The 19187-nt window shown below is 36.9% G+C and overlaps 1 long non-coding RNA gene across 1 annotated transcript; it reads left to right on the forward strand.

The window, feature by feature from the left end:
- Positions 1-3936: 3936 nt before the first annotated feature.
- On the forward strand, positions 3937-18577 carry LOC122175146. The gene is made up of 4 exons (XR_006177319.1): positions 3937-4120; positions 8668-8771; positions 13847-13906; positions 16732-18577. It is a non-coding gene; the product is annotated as an uncharacterized LOC122175146 (long non-coding RNA).
- The last annotated feature ends 610 nt before the right edge of the window (positions 18578-19187 follow it).

A 19187-nucleotide genomic window follows, 5' to 3' on the forward strand; every position in this document is an offset into this window, starting at 1 on the left:
GTTGCTTAACTTCTGAAGGCCCAAATAAAGCAAAAACTCTGAAAGCTCTTTGGGTTTCAGTTAGCCCATATGAGAACAGGTTCCACTCACTTTTGAAGGACTGCAGAGGTATCTCCACACTAAAATGTACTGTGTAGGTGAAAAGTAGCAGCGTTACAAGATTAAGATGGGATTCTAAAACATTGAATACTTTCACAGTTTGTAACAGGATTTGGGTTAAACTTTCTATGAAACTATTAGGGAATTTTTTGTTGAAGATGACTCACAGCTATCCTCAAGAATAAATCATGATCAGATAACAAACAACATTTTCTTAAAAAAAAAAAACAAAATAGTGCCACATTAATAACATGCTTTCACATCGAATCTCTTTTCAGCCAACTTCTATTTCAGAACTGAGGTTTGATGTAAAGTATTGCTTCAGTATCACAAATGTGTGACCTCTGTGCATGACTGCTGTAGTTCAGCCATGGGGAAAAAATATTTGACTGCTTTGATTAGACTGAGAATGCAAAAAAAAAAAAAAAAAAAAAAAAGAATCCAGATCCTGGAAAGGTGACAGCCTTGTTCATCAAACAAAGACACAGAGACTTCATTTCTGTTAACGGCGCCAATTAATGGCATGAAGAAGATCATTTCAGTGACATAGAAAGAAGAGAGAGAATACTTCTATTGTTAATTATAACAATTAATTTATGATGGGTAGAACATTTAATGGAACAAAATAATTACAGGAGGATTACTTAACTGGGTTATTTGATTATTCATAACTTTGAGAGAGAAGTTTTCTGCTTTGTACGGTGCATGATTGCTCTGGATTTCCATGCTCTGCTAGTGAAGCTGAACAAACTGGAGATTCGGCTCCGCTGAGTGCTTTGAGAGCATCCTGATCCATTTCACTGCATAGCCAGATCCTTCCCATTACATACACTGCTGTAGTGTGTATGGATATTGGAGATTTCAAGACAAGAGCACATCCTGCTTTTGTCAGGAAGAATGTTTCAGAGCTTGACCTTATGTTTAAGCTCCTGCTGAATCAGGATTTTAACAAATGTCTGAACTCCTTCAAGAAACAGGAGAGTGCTCCTGAACTGGGGCCTTGTGGCTAGATAGCAGGTATTTCCACAGCTTCCCTAACTCTACCAGGAGGAATTACCCAGGTCCACAAAGCAGCCTGTTGTAACGGGAGGACCTTCTGAGATTTTACAGTAAGAAGGGATGTAGGAGAAAGATGCCAATCTTTATCTCCGGTCTACAGAAAAAAGAACAGTTTGTTAGGATTGTTCTGTAGACAAACTTCTCACAAGGAGAGAAATCAGAGAGAAAAATCATAGAATTGTAGAATCATTTGAGTTGGAAGGCCATCTAATTCAATTCCTCTGCAATGAACAGGGACATCTACAGCTCAATCAATTTCTCCGAGCCCCGTCCAGCCTGACTGTGAATGTCTCCAGAGATGCCTCTCTGGGCAACCTGCTCCAGTGCTTCACCACTCTTATTACAATTATTTTTTTTCCTTATATCCAATCTAAATCCCCATTATTTTGGTTTGAAACCATTTCTCCTTGACCTGTCACAACAGACACTGGTAAAGAATCTGTCCCCTTCTTTCCTGTAGCTTCCACTTAGACACTGAAATGCTCTCTCAGGTCTCCACGGATTCTTTTTTTCTCTAGACTGAACAGCCCCAGCTCTCAGCCTGCCCTTGTAGTGGAGATGTTACATCCTTTGGATCATAAATAGCTCCTCCTCAGTAAGAACAGTCACCTCAGTGAAAAAGAGACAAAATCTGGTGTCTTCTGTGTATTCTGCAAAACTTGTATTCATGTTTTGTTTCTCTATCTAACTCTGAAGCTTTTAGGAGATTAAACTTGACATGATTAAGAGAATAAATAAATAAGTAAATAAAAGTAACTGGAGTTTACATTAGGGAACAGAGTGAAACCTTTCCTGAACTAGGGATTATCAAATTACAGACCTGTCACTACAGTTTCCTGCAGGGGGTTGGCACCTTTTCTTACTTGTGACAGACAAAGAAAGTGTGACAGACTTGATCAATATTTCAGTTAACTAAGCAGCTGGATAATAACAGGACTCGAGGCTGACAAAGTTCTGTTTTGAGACAATAAAATAAACATCTACTTGAAGATGTGTTTTAATTTCTGTTTTGTTTTGTTTTCCTTCTCTTGTTCATTAAACAGCTTGCATACATCTAAATTTTCCCTTCTCAAGCTCAAGATTTGTGCGTTTAAAATAAAATTTGTGAAGAGTCTTAGATGTGAAAAAAATCAGAATACTTCTTACATTGAAATGTGCTTTGCATTATAATCATTATTGCTATTATTATTATTATTGTCTATTCATCAACTATAAAAGGGCAGCCAGGTAGAAAGGGATTGTTAGCATAGTATATTCATTTTCACATCACTCTCTTGTGATGATCCCTCTCCTGTTTTCCCATCTGATTCCAGCCAGTGGTGTTACAGGGCAATGCAGACAGATCCATCCAACAGAGGAGAAAAAATATCCTCTGAAAAAAAGTAATTCCGTCGCATGAGCACTGTCTGAATTCCAGGTGATTTAACTCTTCAGAAACTTATGCAATTCTATGGTATTTTTAAATCTTCCAGTGTCATTTTTAACCTAGTGGTGCCCTACTTTTGAAACTCAAGCCCTCTCCTTTGGATTTCTGGCACACTCTCCTGGGATTGTAGCTTGAGACAAATGTGATAAAATCTGACCATACAACCTCCTCTCTTTGGCAGCAAAATCTTCATGTTGTGAGAGGGGCCTCTCAAAATGGAAACACATACCCATGTCAACAGTTCACTGTAATAAGAGGAACACTGAATACTCTCCTGTCTGAAGCTCTTCTGTTATAAACTCTTTCCTCTGATTGCTCCTCTTACCAACATTTGTTCTTTGGTTGTTTGCGGTCAGATTTAGAGGACAGCCTCAGAGTTGCCACCTATTCTACCATGCACAAAGGATTCTGAAAAGGATTATATTGCAGATTTCGTCTTCTGTATAGTCATAACATTTAAAATGCTATTAAACCTTTGCTTTCACTGCACCATGGGTTCCTGTATCCTACAGCTTACCACATTTCAGAGTCTGCAGGGGTTCATATTGTACTCCAAGCTTTGTGTAATGTTGTAATGTTTCTGTAAAGCCGTTATGAGGAAGAATGCTGCAAGTTTTGTTTTTTTTATTTTTTTATGGCAGTGTTGTGTGGCACTTATTTATATACCTTATTATGTATTGTAGTCCCTACTGATCATTTTTCACAGTGCTCTAACTTGGTAGGTATTCTCTCCCTAAAGGCCCTCAACAAAGTGCTTCTATGTAATCACAAGGCTTTAAAAGCAATCTGTTTGTATGCTGTGTTCGTATGCAGCTAAAGCTTTACATTTAAGTTACCATCTTTGCAAGCAGAGTATCAGCATCTTCTGGTACTCACCATTTGGTGTTACAAAAGCCACACTTCAGGAAAGATTAACCACAGAAGACACCTTTTGACAATGTGTTGGTCTGGCCAAACGATTCAGGTCACTGTAGGAGGACATGTCCCTCCCCCCGCCTCAGCTCCAACCTACCAGGGATAAGTGACAGCTTTTGTTTTATTGGGGAGTGATTAATATGATTTATGCTAGTGCAGACAAAACTGAGGGGTTCACATAGAGGTTTTTAAAATATCTGTGTCCAAGCTTGCCATAGGCAGATGGAGAATTAACTTAACAAATGCCCATCAGAAAAACTTTCTCCAAGATGCTCAGTACGAAAAATCATAGAATCATAGAATGGTTTGGGTTGGAAGGGACCTTAAAGATAATCCAGTTCCAACCACATTTCTGTGGGAAGGGTAGTCAATCACTAAATCACATGATCACTAAGGCACGTGATCATGTTATCCATTTCCTCTTTTTTAGGCCCAACATTAAGACAGTAAGCACCTCATCAGTCTGACACTGAAGAAAAGAAGAACGAGGAGGAAAGGGAAAGCTAGCGTTTACATTTCAGTAGCTTCTGTTTGTGTTTATGTTCCCACCCCCATGGACTTTACTTAATGCCTTGAGAAACCTTTTATCAAGACAGAAAACACCAGCCCCAGCAGGCTATGGTAAGGCTTACGCTGCTTGATTCAGACTCTCATGCTGATTCAAATTATTTTCTATCACAACATCAAAGAAACTTCCAAAATTTGGCTTGTTCAAATTGCTTCACTACTTCTGGGTGCTGCTTATTACCATTAAATGCTCTAAGCCTCCAGGCTCAATTAACTGTTTCATTTTATAACAGCTTTATCATCTATGCATTCATGCACGAATCCATCCCTCTCTCCCTGTTGCTCCTGAAGGCTATTTGTTCCTTCACCAAAGCTCCCTCTGAAGCTTATAACCCTTCAACAATCCAAATGGACAGGACTTTTTGCAAGGCAAATCATCAGTGAATACTAAGATGTTCTGAGAATCACTGAACCTCACACTAGTGGGGTGGAATCTCAACCTCTCCTTGAAAGCCAATTCATCTCAATTGCTATTTATTCTGCTTAACTTTGGTCATCAAGAATTCAGGCAGTTAGCCTAACTATGTTGCTTTAATGCCCCATGAATGCAATAAAGAGACACAGGCATCAGCACTGGGTGATTCAATACTTTCAAGGGTAGATGCCTGTGATCTGTAGGATGAATTACCCATAGAGGTGCTACATTCTCTGTGTTGGCTGTAGATAATTACCTTTGATGACTAACTTTCATATGGATAAAATTAGATGATGTGATGATAGAATGACCTTGCAGATGAATAGCTCCCAGTGCAGGCATTTTTAAAGGCTATGAATATTGTGTTGTACAAACAATGAGATATAAACATGAGACGTTAGTTATAACAGCAATAGGTATCATTTACATACTTCACATTTTTCAGACCACTTGAAAACATCTTACAGTTATCTCTCTCTATGTATTTTATGTTGAGATTTATTTAAAAGACATCATAAGAATGAGACAGAATAAAAGGCAAACAGCATCAGGCTCACAATGCTCACACCTGCACAAATTTTCATAAATTATATGCAAGACAAAAGAATGTTAAAACGTGCAACAGCAAGACCTTGAATCAGGCGGAATTCAGAAAAGTATCTGCCTGCAAATCTTCTTTAAAATGAGCATTCAAAAAGCACCACAAAGACTTTGGTGCTCTGAAGCTACTTTTTATTTGCAAACCAAGTAGAACAGTAGGATTCAGAAGCAGATAAATTGAGTCCATGAAACAAAAAATTTGAAAACAAGTCACCAGAAAACACATCGCAGTAACAGTGCCTAGTAAGAGACATATTTCAGCATTAATTAAGGATTTGTTGGATTTTTGAACCACACAAATACTAATTTCCTGTCTTCTGCTATTGGCAATTATCTAAACAAAAAAAAAAGCATGCTAACAGTCTGAAGTACGTTTGCAATTGTTACAAATCAGATGTAGCATGAATATCATCTTGCCTGCCTAAATTTTGTGTTTGTAGAATTAGAAATCCCATGAATATTCTATCAGAAACATAATGTTTTTTTCCAGAAATCTAAATTTAAACTTGGTGAACTGTGATCAATTGCTACAGAAAAGCAGAAATAAATAAAAGGGGAAAACATTCCGAGAGGACCACTGGTACCAGGACTTTTCCATTATTTAAGCAGTCGGGCTAGCTTTCCTTGCAATGATTTTGTATCCAGTTTCTTATCAAGACTTTGCTTGCTCCTGGGTCACAGACCAGCAGTGTCAATTACTTCACTATGTTCTGTTGGGTTTTGTTAGCACATATTTCCTAGTCTACATTGCAGACATGTATTTGATCATATGATGAACTGGGACAATGCGAACTGGTCTTAAGACATGGTATATAATGGATGCATAGGTAGAAACATCTGACAGATGTGAAACAGTACTACATGGAGAAAAAGATATATTTGATGAAAGAAAAGAATAATGTGCCTTACTTCTTTTTTTTTTTTTTTTCAATATCCCATCTTCTGAATCTCATGTTTCTCATTAGATTTTTGATGTTGTATTCAAGTACCAGTAAGTGGCAAGAGGAGGAATCTCATTGATGAAGGCAATCTTGTCTGAATGCGGATCCACTGTTAGCAGAGGGGGGGTTGCTCATTATTGAGGTAGCACAGTGAAGTCGTTTTAAAAATGACTACAGAAAGCTAACTAACCTTCCAGGGAAACAGAATCACCTGAAAATTTCCTAATAGAAAGTTACAAGAAAACCTTTCAGCTAGTGTGAAATGACAATGGACCATTAACACTACTACTAATGACCAGTAGCCCAAGCACTGCTCAAAGCACTGAGAGACTATGCAAATTAGCAAGGTTTATTCTTAAAGGTTAATCTTCAGATTTTCCTAAGAGCGCATTAAAAATATGCATCTATTTACTCTCAGAAATAATATAATGGAATAAATGTGGAGGATATTAATATAATAGTTGTCATTTAAGATAAATAAGTGTTTTGCCATTTTTGGTCTTTTAAAGATAATGTTTTTCTGTACTTACTTCAAGTACGAAGTAATCACGTAACTTCAGCACATGCTGTTTAGAGCCCCTGCTGTTAGGTGAGACACAGACAAAAGGCTTGGTAAATGCCTTAGCTATTCCGTGCTTCTATTTTTTCCTGACATATAAAATGGAGCAACGGCAATTTCTTATCTTCCTAGTAGGATGCTGTGAGTAATAACTAACAAATACCTGCAAGGTTCTCAGGACTTTAATCTTATTTATCGGAGAGGTCAAATCCTTGAGCTTCCAGGGGGAAACAAAGATTTTATAATGTGAAAAAACATTATAGGCTTGTTCCAACGCATAGATTAGTCCTGAAGAGAGTAGTGTACATTCCAAGCTCCTGGGAAAGAGTTGTAATGTGAGGTGGATAAGGTGATACATCTTTATGTGAATTAGGATCATGCAGTTTTTGTTTCCAAATAATTTGCTATTCAAAGCCATGCTTTAATGCAAGGCTACACATCTTTGCTCTAAGACAATTCAAAAAGAGTAAGCTCAGATCTGAAGATGCTTTTGTACTCAGTGGTGCCTATTTAATTATCTGGAGAAAGACAACCTGCTTTGTCAAACAATGCCAGTTGGAATGAATGCAGAAGTAGATATTAAAAAAATAATTAAAAAAAAAAAAAAAAAAAATGAAAGAGGGGGGGAAAGAAAGAGAGAGAGGGGGGGAGGGAGGACGGAAGGAAGGGAGGAAGGAAGGAAGGAAGGAAGGAAGGAAGGAAGGAAGGAAGGAAGGAAGGAAGGAAGGAAGGAAGGAAGGAAGGAAGGAAGGAAGGAAAATTCAAAATTTGTATAGGCATGTTTAAATGCTCTTGTTTACTGTTTATATACATTCGAACATATCTTGGATGTTTAATGTCATGAGATTGTTTTTTGCCCTTATTGACCCTTACCCTTTAGCCCTTATTCATGTGCACAGTGACTTCAATCTTTGCCATAATTTTAACTTTTGATTAGGGATTTTAAGAAATAAACAATCCCAGAGAGTCCAGCAAATATGGATGGCTTATCACTTCTGGGACAGAGACCAGTCCTCTCACACAATCTACCGTAATGATAAAATGATTTAAAAAAAAAGATGTTTGTGATGGAGATAGGAAGTATGAATGAATGACTGCCTGACAGTAATGTGTTCACTGATTATGGCTAAAGAAATTCAAGAGACTTTGAATGAAAATCTGTTCTAGGTTATGCAACCTTTACCCATATGCTCAAACTTGAAAATGTAATAATTTGATTACGTCAGTCACATGAACAAAGATAATATTTAATCTGAATAGCCTGAAAACACATCGGTGAGATGGTGGGCAGTATTATTTCCTAGGTATTTAGAATTGTTATTATATACTGTCATCTCATCACTTTAGGTTATTTTAGGTTGTGCATAGTCCATCGGAAATGAAGGGTGAAAGCTCAGTCTGAAAGCAGTGTATTCTTTTACATTGTTGTCACTTAACATTGTGTCATTTCGTTTGGTATTAAGAGTTGTCACATCATATTATGCTGTAGGTCAAGTAAATGCTAATGTGATGGGACACACCAGATACAGATAGCAGGAAACCAATCAGAAGTCATTTGCATGTCCTCATCAACTTCATTAGCTGGTTGGTAGCTCAATATGATCAGTCTAGTTTTCAGTGTACCTGTGTAGGTAGTCTAAGAACTACTGAAAAGTTTGTGAGCAAAAGGAGATTTAGGTTACATGTTACCTAAGTATCTTACATGCAAGAATTTACGTGTAAAATGCTGAATCCAAATCTAGTAGTATAAGACCTAAGATTTTTTTTTCATTTTCAATAAATAAGGGCTTTTAGCTTGTGAAACATTTTTCCCACAGACTGTCCTTCAGTGGAATTTTATTAACCTAGATAGAAAAAACACCAATGAAAATGTGCAGAAAAGTGTAATTATGAATACACAGAGTTTTTCAAATTCATCTGACATATTTAAAATCCCAGGCTAAAGAATATGTCTAATTTTATTCATTTATTTATTTTACTTTTAGGGGATGACACTGATCATAAATATCATTTTTATGAGCTCTACAAGATTAGTATTTCTGACATAATCAAACAACTTATTAAAATATGTTGGTTCCTTTCTCAGGCTTACAGACTGAGGATTATCTTGTGTCTGGAGAGCTTAAGCCCATTCTCAACTCTGTGTTGAAAATCAAGAACAAGAAGAATCACGAAACACATAATTATGAGGTAAGTTTTGGAAAAAAAAAAAAAAAGACGTGAGCTACCATTTAAAAATTACAACTTCAAATGCGTGTTAGTTTCTGACATCTGTAATCAATAGAAATAATACCATACAAAAATAAACAAACAAAATAAAAGTCCCGATATACTGGGGTAATTGTCTCTCTAAAAATTTTGCAAATAGAACTCTAGCCACTGCTCTCAGAAAAAAAAAAAAGCTTTTAAGGGACCAGGAGGACAGGAGTTCCATGAATTTAAACTGTGTTGAGCTGTGCCTTTCATACGCTGAATCTGCAGTGTGTGTATAGGGAGTGCAATATTTTCAGATGTGTCTTGGCCACTGTGCATGTGACATGATGTCATCATTTCCCTTAAGAGATGTCTGAAGATTTTTTATCTCAATATCTATCAGCAAAAATTAGTTGCCAATCAGATTTGCTGACAAAATTGGTGAAAAATTTTTAAAGACATTAAGATTATGGAAAGGAGCTATAAACAATATACAAACACAAATGGAAAACATGTTATATAGATTTTCCTACTAATGTAAAAATTTGATGCTTGGCCAAATTACGTCTTCAAATTCTACATTTGGTGGTACAGTCATGGATAATACTTTATGCACATGAAGCATCTGGCGCGGTACAGCTGTAATCTTAGGTCAGTTCTGTAATTTAGAGTTAAACAATAATAGGAGAATGCAGCAGTAATTACCAAAACACTGTTTTTTTCCCTGATTTCTAATGTAGCTTGATGGCTAGTTTAACTACTGGTCTCTTGAAAGGTTACTACAGATTCATAAGATCTTTGGCTGTCAAATTAATTAGCTAATCATTCCCATATTTATTTATTTTTACAAATCTGTTCTGTCAGAATACAGATAAAGTGATGTTTTATCTTCAGTATAAAAATAGAAATCCTCTGAAAACTAGCTTCTCAAGCTTTTTTAGCTACTGCATAACTTAATATTTTAACTTAACTTTGAGTCATTGTGGAAATTTAAGCATGTCATGAATTTATTTTTCTTTTTTCTAGTTAATGATATCAAGCTTTAGTGGAGCTCTTTAAAATGTTTTCTATCCTGCGCAACCTCTGTGCTCTCGAGTACTGCTGATACGGTACCCCAGCAGGAGAAAAGGGAGCCTCTCATAAATCCCTCCTTGATTGATAAGATTTCTGGTTCTAGAACTTTGCATTTTTGGTTGCTTTTAGGTACAGTTTCAGCAGAAACAAAACAGAAATCCAAGCTGTCAGGATGAATTCCTTCTGGCCAAGAAAAACAGCAAACAAAAGTGACAGAATCATAGAATGGCTTGGGTTGGAAGGGTCTTCAAAGATCCTCTAGTTCCAGCTCCCTGCCATGGGCAGGGCTGCCAACACTAAATCAGTCATTAGATCAGGAGATCTCATCCAGCCTGGCCTTGGGCACCTCCAGGGATGGGGCACTGACAACCTCTCTGGGCAGTCCGTCACCTCATTATCCTCTTAGTGAAAAAATTCCCCCTAAAATCTTATCTAAATCTTTTAGTTTATAACCTTTCCCATTTTTCCTGTCACCATCTGCTCATGTAAAATTTGTTTTCCCTTCTGCTCAAAAGTACTGGACTGTTCTGCACAAGTACTGGAATACCGCAGTGAAGTCTTCCTGGAGCTCCTCTTCCCCAGACTGAGCAAGCCCAATTCCATCGGCCTGTCTTTGCAGAAATGCTCCAGCACTCAGATCAGATCATCCTTATGGCCTCCTTTGGACCTGCTCCAAATACTCCTTGTCTTTCTCTCTTTCTCGAGCTGGAGGACCCAGACCTGGAAGCAGTACTCCAAATGGAGCCCCACAAGAGCCCTTTCCCTTTCAGATTATTATGCATAAAAACACATTTCTAAATGAAAACAATCTTGGTTGATTTATATATATTTTTTTCCCCTAGGCTTGGTGCAGTTTCCATTCAGCTTAGCCATCTCTTCAGTGAGTTTTGGTGCCTTCCTCCCTAATCTTTATATCACAACTATATAGCATAGGAGAAAGAAGCTGCACTGTGTGTAAAGCCTACACTTCATTCATTTTTTATTTTTACCTTCTTTTTTTAATTATTTTGTTCCCCTTCTCCTTTTTGTGTGTATAAATATGCCTTCAGGCCCCGTTTTGTTGGTGAGTTTTAATTTCTGTAAGATTCCAGCAGAAATTAAAAGATTTTCCTGCCCAGCTGAGGCTCTCATTTTGCAAAACATCCAAGTGGATGCCAAAATTTCAGCAGAAGATTTGTTCCACTGACGTGGGTGCTTACGCACATTTCTGCATCAAGACTGAAGAAGATCAGGTGCTACTGCTAAACAAAAACACCCACACCACCACCAAAGCTGTGCTGAGATGCCCCGAGAAGGATTGTTTTACTTGTTGCTACAACTGCTGGCAAAATGATTGACAAAAGGGTTTGTCATCTTTCTTGAGCAAGTTGAACAGTGACTAATGGTCCTCATGATAATCGCTGAAATACAGTACTGAAAAAATTTAGCTGTTAATTTGTCAGATCTGAGTATTCTTCTGAGTCACAAAGTAAATTCATTTATTTGAACACCAATTAATAAAACAAGGAGGATGGAAGAGAGAGTTAGGCTTGATAAAATACCTCATTAGTTTATTTATATAACTGTAAGTACTTTTTTCTGCTATTGTTTGTATTTATTATTTATATTTTGACTAACAAGTGATTTCTTACGTTGCATATACATAATCAGAACAACACTCACTTTGGAAAAGTTTTCTGTCTCTATTCCTTTATAAGCTATTCCTTTAGGGTATACTGCATAGATTAGAAGATCTTAAAGGTTCTGGGTACTATACCTGTTTACACCTTCTGGGATTTACTGTTCGAGATCTCCATTCAGAAAAGTCAGCAGTCAGCTGAAGGCACCCTGCACTCTACAGACAATATTAACAGGCAGCTTAACAATGCTTCGTTAAACAGATGAGTTTCTTGCCTGCTCCTTATAGATATATATGGCCAGCCCTCAAAATGACCTCAGCACACTGAGCTCTGCTATTTCTCAGAGCTGTGGGTCTATCTCATATCCCGCCAATTTCTGCTATTATGCATCCAAAATGTGTGTTCATGAGTGATGTTTGTGTAAATAAAAATGACCCAAGAGGCTCCTAGCTTGTCCTGTAAATATGGACTATCCAATCCGTGCATGTAACTCCAGCTTCTTTAGCTCTAGTGATTAAATTGCCCCTTAAAGGACTGGAAGAGAAGTAGATCCTGCAATAACAGGGAGCCATTGTCTGAGCTACATATCTTAGACCCAATTAATGGTGTGGCAAGTGCACCTTGCATTGTCAGATGCGTCTTTTCCTGCTGCCCAAGAGCTCTCTGAGATAATTGATTCTGGCACTTCTATTACTACCCAGAAACAGAAGGGCATATTTTTTTACAGTCACTCTGGCAGTGGTTTAAGAATGATGATTTTCCTTCGGGATATTGCTTACACTACCTATTTGTGCCTTCACAGAGGCTGTTATAGACTTGGCACTCATACTCAGCGATGAGCATAACGTAAAAGTGATAGATTCACAATGCTTTTTTTGTTGCAGCTTCTTCCTTTCTGATATGTCTACCTGTGCTCTGTGTTTGGTCAGTGGAATGAAATTTAAATTAAAGAAAAACTTAATACTTCAAGATGTACAAATAAAAAGATTTTTTTTTAATCCCTAGTATATCTATAAATATATATAGACATGTATTTATATTTATACTTTTTTTTTTCTTTTGTACATGTAGCTAACCATGGAAGAGAAGTTACTCTCCAGTCAGATACATTTCACAGAGAAATAAATACCATTACGTATGTGCATTCATGAGTGGTTTCTCAGAATATTTGTGGCATGCAGAGATAAAAAATATACACAAAACCTATACATTCAGTATTATCATTTTTGGTTGCTCAAATTTCTGCCTGTACACAGAAAAATGATTACGCTTTTAGAATTCAAGAAAAGTAGAATTGGAAGAAATGTACCTTCAGTGATTATATATAGGTAAGTGTACTGCATGTACTTCAATTTTCTTCCACTTACTTAAGACACGGAAACTTATGAATATAAATTTTATCAGTGGAGTTTTCCGTGGAGTAGTGCAAAGAAGAAATAACAGCATTGTGTTTGAGCAAGGTAAATCTAAATCAAAAGTTATTTTTCAAAGCTGATAGGCCAAACATTCACAGAAGTCTATTAAATTATGCCTGAAATTCTGTACTCAGACAGTGAACCACATATATGTCCACAAAGACTCATTTATACTCAGTTTCTCCTATTAACTGTAGGCATGAGCTTATTTGACCATAAATAATTGAATCTGCGTGAAATTTGCTACAGGAAAAATGGAACCTTGCTGGCAGATTTAGACCTTGCTCAGAGCTGCTGCATTGTGGCCCCATCTGAGTTTAGCACAGCCACCTCATATGACGCTTGTCTTTGCAGAGATTGCATTCACACATCTCTAGTAAAAGGTGTTTCAGTCTCTTCATCATTTTGGTGCCTGTCATTGGATTTCTTTGTGTATATCTGTTGCTCCTCATTGGGTATGGCAGAATTTTCAGCTGTTTTCTATCTGCAAAACTCCAGCAATCTTTTATGTAAAGGGTGATAGAAATGTCATGGTCTGCATAAGGAACGGGAATGCCATGTGGCCTGGTGCATCTAGCATACTTGGTAAATGAGCTTAGCTATTGCCAACTGTCTGTTATTGCATTTTCACAGCCTCATTCTCTCAAACTCTTCTGCAGAAGGAACCTCCATAACATCATGAGATGTTGGTAAGACAAGAAGGAATGAACTCAAGTTGCACCAGGGGAGGTTCAGGATAGATATTAGCAAAAAATTCTGCTCTGTAAGAGTGATTGATTACTGGAACAGGCTGCCCAAGGAGGTGATAGAGTCACCATTCCTGGAGCAGTTCAAGAAATGTGAAGATGTAGTATTTAGGGACATGGTTTTATATGCAATATCGGTGGTAGGTGTGAAGTTGGACTAGATGATCTTAAAGGTCTTTTCCAACCTTAATCATTCTGTTCTTCTATGTCTCTTCCAGTAACATCAATACTGCCAGGACCACAGAGGAAGCAATGCATAGGGAGGAGGAGGAACACAGGTAGTAAGACAATGCTGTAACAACCTTCCTTATTTTCTGTTTTCCTCCCTCCTGCCTTCCCTGAACTCTGACCCCATATAATCTAGTTATGTAGAGATCAAAGGAATCAAATCTCTGTTAAAAGCTAGGCATGGAAAAGTTACACATGCACAGCTACATTCTCTTAAAAAGAAAAAAAGTGTTGAGGACATTTATGTCTGTTGATAATTAGAGATGTTTATGACATGCATTAACAATAACTCTCCACGTTGCCTTTTTGGAAACATGTGACTTCGTGTTAATGGCTTGAGTTTGCTAACAATTTACAGGCAGACACTTTCCATCCTAATATACCACTTACTCATTTGTTCTTCATAATTTTAATTTTATGTTATCCCTGCCTGAGCTCCAGAAATGACTTACTCCATCACCCACGCTGCTTCTCTTACTTAAAGATGTAAATGGGTCCCAATTGTACAAGATATTTAGCATATGCTTAAATTTAAGCATATGAATACTCCCACTGAGGTAAATGGGACTATGTACTTAGAGTGAAGTGCATAGTCACGTTGCTTGTTCAGTGCTAAAAAAAAATAATGTACTTGATTTCCTGGTTACTGCACAGCCCAATGTTAGCTTAAGGCATTACTTTACCTTGTGGGTGACAGAGCACTGGAACAGGCTGCCCAGAGAGGTGGTGGGATCTCCTTCTGTGGAGATATTTAAGATCCATCTGGATGCCTATCTTTGTGATCTTTCGTTGGGAACTTGCTTTAGCATGGGGGCTGGACTCAATGATCTCAAGGCCCCTTCCAACCACTGCAATTCTGTAATTCTTTGATTCTGTGACTCTGTGACATTATTATCTTTTGTGACCTTGTGGCATATATTTTTGTAAATCCTCTCTTGAACAGTTATCCTGCTGAGATTAACCTTCCTTCTGCATTTTTGCTGATGTATCACGCTTGCTTCTTGGCATAATTGCAAGAGTTTTCTCTAATGTGCTCAAAGTGGAGATCCATTCCAGGAGAGCACAGATCTGCACCAAGAAACTGAAGGAGTGCAGCATTAGCTGGCAGTAAACTGCTGTCTTAAAGGTGTAATTTATGTTACAAGGAAGTTTTTACACAATGAAATGCAATCTATTCAAATCTGCCCATGTTTTGTGCTGTTTTTCACACTTTTCCTCGCCAGAGTATGCTTTGCATGGTGATTGTAATGAAAGTGAGATTGGTCCATGCATGTCTTATATAAATACATTTACACATTTACACCTGAGGAAAATGCAGTCAGGCAACTACCGTCCTTATTTCAAGAAACTCAGCCCCAAGCTGCTTTCTAATTCCTGAGAGACTTAGTTTAGGAAACCTGACCCTGTTCAGGAACCAACAGAGAATGAGCTTGTCTATTACCCTTAATGCTCATTATGTGAGGATCAAAGCATTTATACACCATCTTGTACAACCCTATAGTATAGAAAGATTTCCAAAGAAAATTGGTTATTCATTCACAGCTTTAAATGCAAAACATAATCTGAACATGTGAAAGACTATTTGTCTAACCCCACTGTCTCTTCCTTTATGCTGTTAATTTCTGTTCTGTTATATAGAACAGACAATAGGAGCTCTCTGTTCAATGATGTACTATATACTATCATAATACATTGTTCTTAAACTGAAAACAATTAGAGCTACATATACTTTCAGTTTTTTACATCTTTTTACACATGCTTCTAGAGCATTATTTAAAAATAATCCTTACTATAATATTCAAAAACTCATGGTTGTTAATGTTACTGTTATTATTATTATATTTTTTAATAAAAGCAAATATTCAAAATCTCTAAGGAAAAGAAAATATGAATTTCACAATGTCCCAATTTATTAAAAATAAATTTTCACTGGGGAGAAAAAAAAGGAAAACAGCTCAGGTGTAATGTTAGCAATAAAGTAGGAAGAGATATCAGGAAGTGTATTCATGTCTGAAAGAACCAGTTCTTGTTTTACATCTACACATTATCTTTTAAACAAAAACATTTTAAACAGTTTTTCATAGTCTTTTGAATTGTTTTGGAAAGGCTTTTAAAAATGTAAAGAAAACAGCTCTTTTCAGACTGCTCCACTGTTGACTAGAAATGGAAAACAAGGGAAAAAGGGATTCCATCTTGATGAATGGAAAACTGAGTGGAGAAACACAGCATCACCCTCTACTGCTAAGGCAATTTTTTTGAATAATGGTGTTACACAGAATAATAGTTACCAATACCTTCTTGGGCAGAAAAAAACCACTCTACACTGAAACTAAAAGCAAATCTCACTTTTACTTAATTAATTGATAGTATTTTAACTATATACATATTGAAAAAAATCTGAAAATTGTCTAATATTAACATGTTTAATATGAATGCAAATTTAAGTAGAAGACTATATGATGTATGAAAACATCACCACGTGAGGTGTCAACAGGACCAAACTTCAACAAAAAATTGTAAATGCAAGTGTCAATCATATTGCTTTTTAAAGTGTATATAGTGATCATTCATTACAATAGATGATAGTAGTTATTGCTTTAGCTTTTTTTTTTTTTTCTGGAAACATTCTGATTAGCTGATCAAGAGTTCAGGATCTACAATTATTCTTTGAAATAGCTGTTTCTTTACAGCAAATGGATTCTGGGAAAATGCCTCCTTAGGATTTAAGTGCTAGCTACAGATTACATTGAGAAAATGAGATGATGCATTTCCTTGACTACTTCATCTGCCATAAACAATCTTCAGATCTGTAGATAAAAACTATTAGCTTGGTTCATTTGATTTACAGAACTATTAGAAGTGTTTCTGTTTTCAGCGGAAGGCCTTCTTGCAGCACAAGATCCTGCTTCACCTGACTGGCACAGATCAGAGGGAGCGAACAGTGATCCTAACATCCGTATACAGACTCGAGGATGGCATGGTCAAATTCTACGGAGCTGATGGGTTCATGATCTCAACTCTTCATTCTCCCTTTCTTGGCAATTAAAATAATCTTTTAGTGAAGTACATCTATTTTTACATGATAGACATTAATAGTGAAGGTGAACTATAGTGGAATAATGATTAGCAGCCTGCAGCTCGTTCACATAGCATAGGATTCCTATTGTTTCTCCTTAGAATAGAGATTTACAGTGTCTGATTTATCTGCAGATTGAGGCTTGCAGCTATGGCAAGCAGACTGAAATTGGCATGTGTATGACTTATTAAGACAAGATCTCTAAACTGGCTTTTATGTGTGCTTCTTAGAATCATAGAATGATTACGGTTGGAAAGGACCTCTAACATCATCTAGATCAACTGTCCACCTGCCACCAATATTGTTCACTAAATCATGTTCCCAATTACCACATTTATGCAGTACTTGACCATCACCAGGGATGGTGACCCTGCCTCAACCCTGGGCAGCCTGTTCCTATACCTCATTAGTCTTACAGAAAACAAATTTTTCTTAATATCCAACTGAAGCTCCCTCGGCACAACTAGATGCCATTCACTCTTGTCCCCTTGCTGTTATCTGGGAAAAGCTGACACTCACCTCACCACGACCACCTCTCAGGCAGTTGTAGAGAGCAGTGAGATCTCCCCTGAGCCTCCTGTTCTCCAGGCGAAATAATCCCAGTTCCCTCAACCCCTCCCCATGAGACTTGTACTCCAGACCCTTCACAGTTTTCATGCTCTTCTCTGAACATATTCTAGGTCCTTGATGCCTTTCTCATAGTGAAGAGACCAAATGGAAACACAGCAAAGTGTAGCTCGCCAGTGCCATGAACAGAATGATCATCCCCCCACTGTTGCTGGCTCTGCTATTTCTGATACATTGCTGACATTTGGTTGGATTCTCCTCATACAAATTTGACCACAGCTTTAAAATAAATAAAAGAAATAAGCGTAAGCACCACCCATTGTAGCCATTAAAATAAATTGTTCAGCTCTCAAAACTTATAGACAAAGACTCTTCTCAGTTTATGGATTCTCATTCCAATCCTGCATCACTAAATATGTTAGTGATAGATTTATTGGCCCAGCTGAAAGCCACATTGAAGTTCTATCACAAGAGAAGTAACCGAACTCTAGTGGTCATGGAATATGCAATCAAATAAATTCCACACGTGTAGAATCTGTACCGAAAATATTTGTCTCCTCAGCTCCAGAAATGATTTAATCCATGCTAAAATTTTGGAAAGCAGTGTGTAGCAAAAATCAGGATCTAAAAGCTAATGGAAAATGTCAGATTAACTTGTATGAGGGAAGAGAAGATTCTTGGTGTGAAAAAATGTGGTTTTCCAACACATTGGTTCTGTCTGCACATTTATAATTGCACTGCACATAGAATAAGTGGTCAAATATTTATCAAAAGTGAATGTTAAAATTGCATGTGGAAACAAAGTGATAAACACTCACGCAGAAGTATTTGTGGTTGAATAGAACTTGTGGTGCCTTTTTCTGTCAACTAAGAAAGTGAAACCCTGTGACTTTTAATAAATCTCTGCTAGGCATCTAGCTGGAGTTAATACAGAGAATACAGAATATTTGAAGCTTGCTTTTGTATATAGGAAAGGGAAAAAAATCTAATTATATGTGAGTAACTTCATCTACTGGAGGATACTACTATATGACTGGAAAAAGAAGTTAAATTTGTCAGATTAAATATTTATTGAGAATTTTTTTTCTGCTTTTATTTTAAACCTGACCAAAGGTGATCATAACTGACTGTATACAGCTGGAACACAATGAAATGGCTTTTGTTAGATATCCAAAACTTATACAAACTTATTTAATATTTTATAGTCTCCGTACGACATTTCATGAGATCAGATTGACTGCTTTTGACAGTACCAAGAAAACCACAAGAATAAACACAAAGTGAACAAAAAAATGCATTGAAGAAACCAGAAAAGGTTCTGGAAGTAAAGATAGTGCAGCTTTCCAAGGTACTGATTTTGTTTGCATACATGAAAAAGAAGACAATTATTTAAATAAAGATGTCAACCAAAGTTAATGAGATTTCAGAGGACTCTACCTGGTCTTAGCCCAACTGCAGTAAATTTGCAAATCATTAAAATCTACTCATTTCTTCATCACAGAAGCATAGAAATATAATTGTCATGGTATTCTAACATAACCCCATAATTTATCTTTCAGAACGATACCTGATCGTTATTAGTTTTTTGTTTCTGTAGCATGAAGCTACAAGGCTCTAAGAAGAGATTCTTGTACTATCTTGCTGGCTAGACATCATGAAGAATTTCTCAGTGCATACCAATTAAATCT

The sequence above is a fragment of the Lagopus leucura genome, unplaced genomic scaffold (genome assembly GCF_019238085.1).
Source record: "Lagopus leucura isolate 7727_CA_CO unplaced genomic scaffold, USGS_WTPT01 Super-Scaffold_702, whole genome shotgun sequence".
Taxonomy (NCBI): Eukaryota; Metazoa; Chordata; class Aves; order Galliformes; family Phasianidae; genus Lagopus; species Lagopus leucura.